The sequence below is a fragment of the Siniperca chuatsi genome, linkage group LG1 (assembly GCF_020085105.1).
Source record: "Siniperca chuatsi isolate FFG_IHB_CAS linkage group LG1, ASM2008510v1, whole genome shotgun sequence".
Classification (NCBI taxonomy): Eukaryota; Metazoa; Chordata; class Actinopteri; order Centrarchiformes; family Sinipercidae; genus Siniperca; species Siniperca chuatsi.
In genome coordinates this window covers 22,607,844-22,615,390 of record NC_058042.1, presented here as the reverse complement: position 1 = coordinate 22,615,390, position 7,547 = coordinate 22,607,844, and the positions used below count along the sequence as shown (strand labels likewise).

The following is a 7,547-nucleotide window of genomic DNA, read 5'->3' as shown; positions in this document are numbered from 1 at the left end:
TTATACTAATAAACACTGAGATCTGGGAACACAATGATATCACTACAACAGTCAGACAGCAAGAAACACGAGCGGTCAGAATATCTTCTGACTGTCAGTAATAATATTCAACTATGACCAGCCAGGCCGATATATCAACAGTGGGCTGGTATCATCTTATCACAGATTTATCAGCATCTGCATTTATATATTGACCACTAACTAATAAGAAACTGCAATACAGAAATATCATGTTTCAGGTGTTTAGAAACAGTGTCAGCATTGCATAGTTTGTCAGATAGAGATCAAATTTGTTTTTAACTGTAAAATGTCCCGCTCAGTAGATATCTTGGTCACAATTCTTAAAAAAAAGAGAAAAAAAGATTTCAGGGATCCTCATCAAAAATGTTTGTTTATGCTATGTTTATGTAAAAATGAATTGGGGATAATATATCGTTGATTTTTTAAATACTGAGATCATACCGGCCTCGAAAATGAAGAATTGGTTGGGCTAAGATCAGTAGGTCAAAGTTGAACCAGGATGTTGGTCTGTAAACTATTCAATTCAATTCAATTTTATTTATATAGCACCAATTCATAACAAAAGTTATCTCATTGCGCTTTTCCTATAGAGCAGGTCTAGACCGTACTCTTTATAATATTATTTGTTTATAATATTACTATAATGGATGTTTACAACAGACAGTTTGGGTAATAGTTGTACCATTTCCCTCAGGACACTCATGTCAGGTTTTAAACATTTATTGCATTAATAAACATTTTAGTTTGGCGGTGTGGCTCTCCACATGTGATGCTCTGGATCAAATCTGAGAAGGTGTGTTATTACAGAGTTGATGACTATGATGACAATTTATTTATGCCTTTTCATACCACTTCATCCCTGTAAAAAACATTAAAACAGTTCTGTTGCTGCCTAAGACCATGAATTAAAAGAACCGAGTGTAGCAGAACCAGATAGAAAGAACAGAGCAGAGCAGACGAAAAGAATATACTGACAGGAGATGGGAGGGGTAATGCCTGTCTGTCTGCTTTCTCTCTTTTACGCACATGCCGTCCATCCGTGTGAGAAATGTGATTACAAATGAGAGTGTGAGTGAGAGAGCGGAGTGCCACAGCTGGCATGGCATCTGGCTTGGCATATCGTTGCCCGGCCTCGCCCGCTGCCTGTGCGCTCTAATGTGGCTGTCGACAAGCCCATTAAGAAGCCATTACTAAATGCTCTGTCTCTGCTCCTCTTGCACGCCTTATAGCACAGGCCCGGGGGGATGCCAGCAACATGGAGGAGAGGGAGAGAAGAGTGAAGAGACAGAGAAAAAAAAAGGAAGGTTTAACAGGGGAAGTGTGTGTTAGAGAATTAACAAGTCGATTTAATGATAAAACTTTCGTGACCTGTGACAGAAAGTGATGAGAGCAGAGACTCACTTTTTTCTTCACCATCAAAACAGACAACTATGTGAGGAAGTTCTGCCTCAGGGCCTCAAAGGAGGAGGTGTCAGGTGAAGTCTTCACTTCCCAGTTCAGTTCAGTGCTGGTCTAAATAATTTAGACTCTAATTTTAAGTCAGCTTCAAAAGTCTCTCAAAAAGGTGTCAGAATAAAGAAAGATGATACATTTGTGGAAGATATTGTTAAGGTATTTTCTTAGAGCTGAAACAATTAGTTGATTAACTGAAATTCAACTGTTTAAAAAAAGTCACTGGTTCCAGTTTATCAAATGGGAATATTTAATGGGTTTCTTAGTATTCTGTGATTTGGTTTGGTTTAGGACAGTTGGTCAGACAAAACAAGAAATTCGAAGAGGTCACCATGGGCTCTGGGACATTTCATAGACCATTAAAATTAAAACACGTAGCACAACACTACTCCAGTACACCATGCTTTATTCACCAACGGTTTCAGCTACTTTGCCTTCACCACCCTGATGAATAAAGGTGTACTGGAGAAGAGTTGTGCGACATGTTTTAATTTTAATGGACTTGCATTGAAGCTCACACTGATCAGCACCTTGTGTGTGCGTACTCTCGAAGTAAGAAATGGTTACATTTCACAGATCAAACAAGTGATCATGAAAATAAATGGAAGATTCATCAGTAATGACCTAATGTCTTAATTACTGTTTGCTATATGTTAAGGCTCCAAATAAGATCAGAAATATCCTCAATGACCCTCACCAGGCAATCCTTATAATCTAGCATGTAGCTCCAATCATACAGTACATTACTTATAATAGTCAAAATACACAGTATCATCATTTTTAGCCATGATATGATCTCAAATTCATGTGACATATATAATGACACAAAACCTTGCATCCTGTATCATACCATAAAAATACTAGACTTCCTCATCCAGAATGGATCAGAGGCCAAGTGATCGTAGAATTTAAAAATGTTTATATATTATTTTTTTGACTTTTGTTCACTGTGTTGACAATCAATTAATAATGGTTGTGAAATCACCAATGCTGTTTTTTAATGTCTTTGACCTTTTTATTGCTGGAAAGGACACTGGACTTCTGCTATTAAAAATAATGAATGTGACATGGGTGTTTCTCTCCTGACATGAATTTGGTTTGCGATACAGAATCAACACGTAGTTACAACAGACCTAAGACACAACAAGCAGTCAGCAATTCAATCTGACTCTATTCTGTGCATTGTAATGTGGTGTGATATGCGTATGTTAAAATGCAGTGGCCCCAGTAATCATTTTTTAACCGTGAAGTTGTTGGTGAATAACATGAGAGAACTGTTTCATATCTTTTCCATTGCTGGCACTATCACTGCCTATAGGCACAAATGCTGTCTCTTAGAATGGGTGACCAGACCTGCTTGTGTTGCACATTCCCACTCAGTGACTCTGATTCACACACATTCTGGACAATACATCTTAGACAGCAGGACACTGTAATGTGTGTTGTCTTTGAGAAAAAGGCTACATGAGGTGAACCCTAACTTGGCTGAAAACACTGAACATAAAGACCCAAAGGACGTAAAGGTTCACATGAACACATTACATACACATAGCATACAATATAATAAATACAATAAATCTTTCTTTATTTGTACTTCTCTTCATTCTCTCAGGCGAGGAGGAGGTGTGTCACACAATGCTGTCTGCCTTGGAGTACAGACGAGGAAACTTATCAAAGACGTTGTAGGTGGCAAACAGTGTCTTGAGCGGCTGGAGGGGAGGAGAGACAATGGCAGAGAGGACAGGAAGAGGAGGGATAGAGAGAAAAATAGAAAAAAAGGGGGGACATTAAATATGTTTTGCCTTGATTAAGTTAAAATATCAGAGTTCAAACATGAGGCAAAATGATTGTTGCCTGAAGAACACTCAGGCTGCCATGACAGTTTTCTGGTTTTCATAAATGGGGATGAAGGAGTACATCCATCCATTATGATTCACCAAGACCACATGCAACTTCCTGCTGTGTGTGTGTGGGGGGAGGGATTGCTCTTTTCATGAGTGACTGTGACAGGTTTCTCATCAGGCCCTGAAGCCTCCTCGCAGTTAGAGACCATGTACAGCACAGCCCCCAAACAACAAAGACACACACACACACACACACACACTCACATGAACACATGCTGAACTGGGTGATGGTGTAAAACAGAGAGTTTTCTGTAAAACCACAGAGTTCCAGAGACGTAGTTGGTACCACACATGTGAGTGTGTGTGTTGGTGCGTCTGCACCGGCTGCTGGAACTAAGCGGGGCTCTTAATCATGGTTGTAACGGGCAACATTACCGGCAGCGGCAGCAGGCTAATGATAAATGCCTGAGTCTCCGTGCAAACCCTGACCTCTTTTTCTGCTGCGATGCACAAAAGCTCTAGCTCTCTCACCAAAACACACACACATACACATGTATTCATGTACACACACAAACAGCCATAAGTTTGCATCAACACATACATCTTGACAGAAAAACACCGCTGAGGCAAACGAACATGGATAAAAATGCTTGCACACACACACACACACACACACACACACACACACACACACACACACACACACACACACACACACACACACACTTTGCTGTTCCATAGGTGGTTCTTTTATAACCAGCCTGGTTGCTCAGGGAATGCACTGTACCCAGACTATGTGTGTGTGTGCTTGTATGTGTATGTAGGTGTGAAATGATACAACCTGTTCTCCAATTTGCCCTCTTAACCCATCACTTAGATTACCTAGGAAGCAGTGTGATGTCCAAAAAACTCCAAAAACATATCTTAAGCTTGGCACTGGAGGAAGACAGCGAGAGAAAAATTAAGTAAGAGAGAGAGAGAGAGAGAGAGAGAGAGAGAGAGAGAGAGAGAGAGAGAGAGAGAGCCAAGGAGAGAAAGAGAAGTGGAGACATAAGTGTATTAAATGAGAGAGAAAGAGGCGGAGAAATAGAAATAAAAGAGAGAAAAAGTGATCAGTACATGAGAGAGACAGATGGTAAAAAAAGAAGTAAACGAGAGAAATTTTGCAACAGAGAGAGTGAGTGAGTAGTTATAAACGAGTGTAAAGTTTTGATGAAGGACAAACTAATGTCAGGGACTGGGGCGGTTCGGGCTTCCTGCTCCCCGGCTACCACATGTGATCCCGCCTGTCACTCACACTCCATCGCCATGACAATCATTGTAATGCCGACGCCTGGGGGCGGGGATAAGCCTGTCCTTGTAACAAACAGAACCCCTCCGCAATCTGACGCCAACAACTGCAGAGAAGATCTCACACACACACACACACATACACACACAACGACCATCACACGGTGATGCCACACAAATAGAAACTCTTGCACACAAAAGTTGAAGCTACAAATTCAAGTTTAAATTCAACTACATTTTTCAGTAACAATGATGTGATGTGATGTGTTACTGTCACAGTGTCCACAGCATGCTGCACGTTTTGTCAAACACATTCATTGTGTAATATGCAGCATGTGGTTGCCTGTGCATCTGGATACGTGTGTGTGTGTCTGCTTATAAATGTATTCATTGCATGCATTCATACAGTGCATGTGAGTTTGTGATCAGTGTGTTAACATATCATATGTGTGTGTGACAGAGGAGTGAGACAGAGACAGAGAGCTGATGTGTGTCTGTGTGTGTGTGTCTGTGTGTGTTAGCCAAGGGGTGGAGCAGGGACTTGTCAAGCTGAGGAAGAGATGGCAAACTGGATGGTGATGCCAGCCCTGTGTGACAGCTCCTTCACACACATACGCACACACTCGCGCACACACACATACACACATGCTGTAACCCCCCGAACCTACCCTAGCCCACACTCTAGAGCTGTGAAAGCTGGGATGCAGAAAGAAAACGAGACTGGTGGAACCTCCTTTTAACTGGAGGCTGATTGGTGTGTGTGTGTGTGTGTGTGTGTGTGTGTGTGTGTGTGTGTGTGTGTGTGTGTGTGTGTGTGTGTGTGTGCATGTGTTTGTGGGAGGTGGTGGGCTGGGGGGAGGGAGGGTGGAGGATCAAAGTGTCACATCAATTTGTGGCTGTGCTGTTTCTGAAAGAGGCTAACCCCACTGCCACTTAGGCTTAGCACAACAGTGAACAGCATACTGGCAGACAGGACACATACATACAGTACACACACACACACACACACACACACACACAGACACACACACACACACACACAGTATACTTGCAGACCTACACAGAAATGGAGGCGCGCAGTTATACAGTTTCTACAGTATATGTGTACATTTGTCATTTTGAATTGCTACTGCAAAACATTCATATTTCAGTTGAAAAAGATGTGTTAATTCAGCAGTACGAGCGGTAATACAAGATAACAACACCATGCAAACAATCACTAAACAGGGCTTGATGCATTTGAAGACTTATTTCAACATCTCCACACATCGATACTCACACACATAGTTCGGTTGAATGTCATTTTATGCAAATCTATCAAAGTGTTTACCTGAAATTGTATTTTGGTGGGATGCTCCATTGTGCCTCTGAGCCCAGAGCGCAAGCAGTCAAGTGAGGTGAGGTTGCGGGTTAAAAACCCCCTTGGGTGACCTGGCCAGGGCCCCAGACCACTTTAACCACTCGTCTCCATTAACAGGCTCCCAGATATCATTATGCTCCCTGGGGACCAGGCGTGCTCTAACCAACCATTTACCCTCTCTCCTCTGTTTCTCTCTCTCATCTATCCCTTTCTCTGCCATGATGTTACTCAATGAAAAAAGACAGCAGAGAGAAAAAATATGAGATTGATTTATTTGCTTCAGTGTTCTTTGGGATGGAGTCCTCTCCCTCTCTTTCTTTCCTGTTTCTCTCTCTTTCTCTGCAAACTGAAACCAATTAGCAAGCAGAGCACTTGTAGTGGGGAATGTAGGGCAAGCGAGGAGTAATAAAAAAGTATTGACTTTTCTGTGACTGTACGCGGCGTGAAAGGGGTGCCGCGGCCTTGTCCGACATGAAAGGAGCTCCATTAATTTCACTTATTTCACCCAGGCCCCTGTCAGGAGGCCTTAATGCGTCCCAGGCGCACTTCTCACATGCAGGCACTCAGACAGTGCAATGCAGCTCCAGCCTGGTTATCAAATGAGTTTACATTATATATCAGAGCGAGAGAGAGAGAGAGAGAGTGGGGAGCTCAAGAGAAAGGAGTAATTTCTAATTCCCTGGTTGAGACACAAAGCGAGGCCTTTCATACGTAGCTAATTTTGCCCCAGCCTCACCTCCTCAACCTCCTCACGCCTTCCTGTCTCTCTCTCATTCTGCATCATGTGAAGGCCACAGTTCCGGGAAAATGACCTACTGTACCAAAACAGGACCGCAACACATCAGCCTGAGAATAAGATAGTAAGACAGTTTGGTTCAATTTCCTAGTGACCACTCGGTCCACCAAAAAAAGGTAAAGCAAAAGCAGACAACATATGTACATGATGGCATACATAAAATTTCAGCTGCAAAGGTGTAACAGGCTTATTGTAAAAACAATGCTTCTCCTTTTTAGAAACCTTATTTTAAGATACAAAAGAATGGTCTTTTTTATAGTGGATTATCAGCTAGACTCCGCTTTCTTGTCACACTGTTTGTAAGCTTTCTTCAGAAAGCATACTTAGTTGTAATTTGTGCCATTCAGAACCCAAATCAACCTCTGACGTACAATTTTTGGGGGAAATGTTCAGTGCATCTCCCATGGTTTTACCGCAATTCTCTGGAAGGTAGGTTATCTCCTGATTAAGTAAAACCAGTTAGCAATGAGAGGTTCCATGAACTTTTCTCATTAGGCTCTTGGGGTTGGCCTACTGTCACTAGGTAAATTCCATTTACCTGGAATTTTAGCAGCATTGTGTGTGTGTGTGTACAAGCCTGTGTCTGCATGTGCACGCATGCATGCATGTGTATGGCAGAGATAGACACACCGCATGTGAGTGTGTGTGTATGAAAAAGAGCGAAGAGTGAGAGGCTATCTGCAGACAGAAACTAATCAGTGTGTGTGAGATAAGAAAGCAGCCTTTATGGTGTATGGTAATCACCCCCGCCTGCCACCGCCATGCATAATCACCACGACTTATT

The 7,547-nt window shown here is 42.2% G+C and overlaps 1 protein-coding gene across 2 annotated transcripts in view; it reads right to left on the bottom strand.

Moving 5' to 3' along the window:
* Positions 1–725: 725 nt before the first annotated feature.
* The window catches only part of spata17 (spermatogenesis associated 17), a 40,214-nt gene continuing 33,392 nt past the window's right edge, over positions 726–7,547 (bottom strand). For both annotated transcript variants that reach the window (XM_044202784.1, XM_044202792.1), the window contains exon 10: positions 726–3,182. The gene's annotated coding sequence lies outside the window, so the exon portion shown is untranslated. The remainder of the gene's footprint in view (positions 3,183–7,547) is intronic.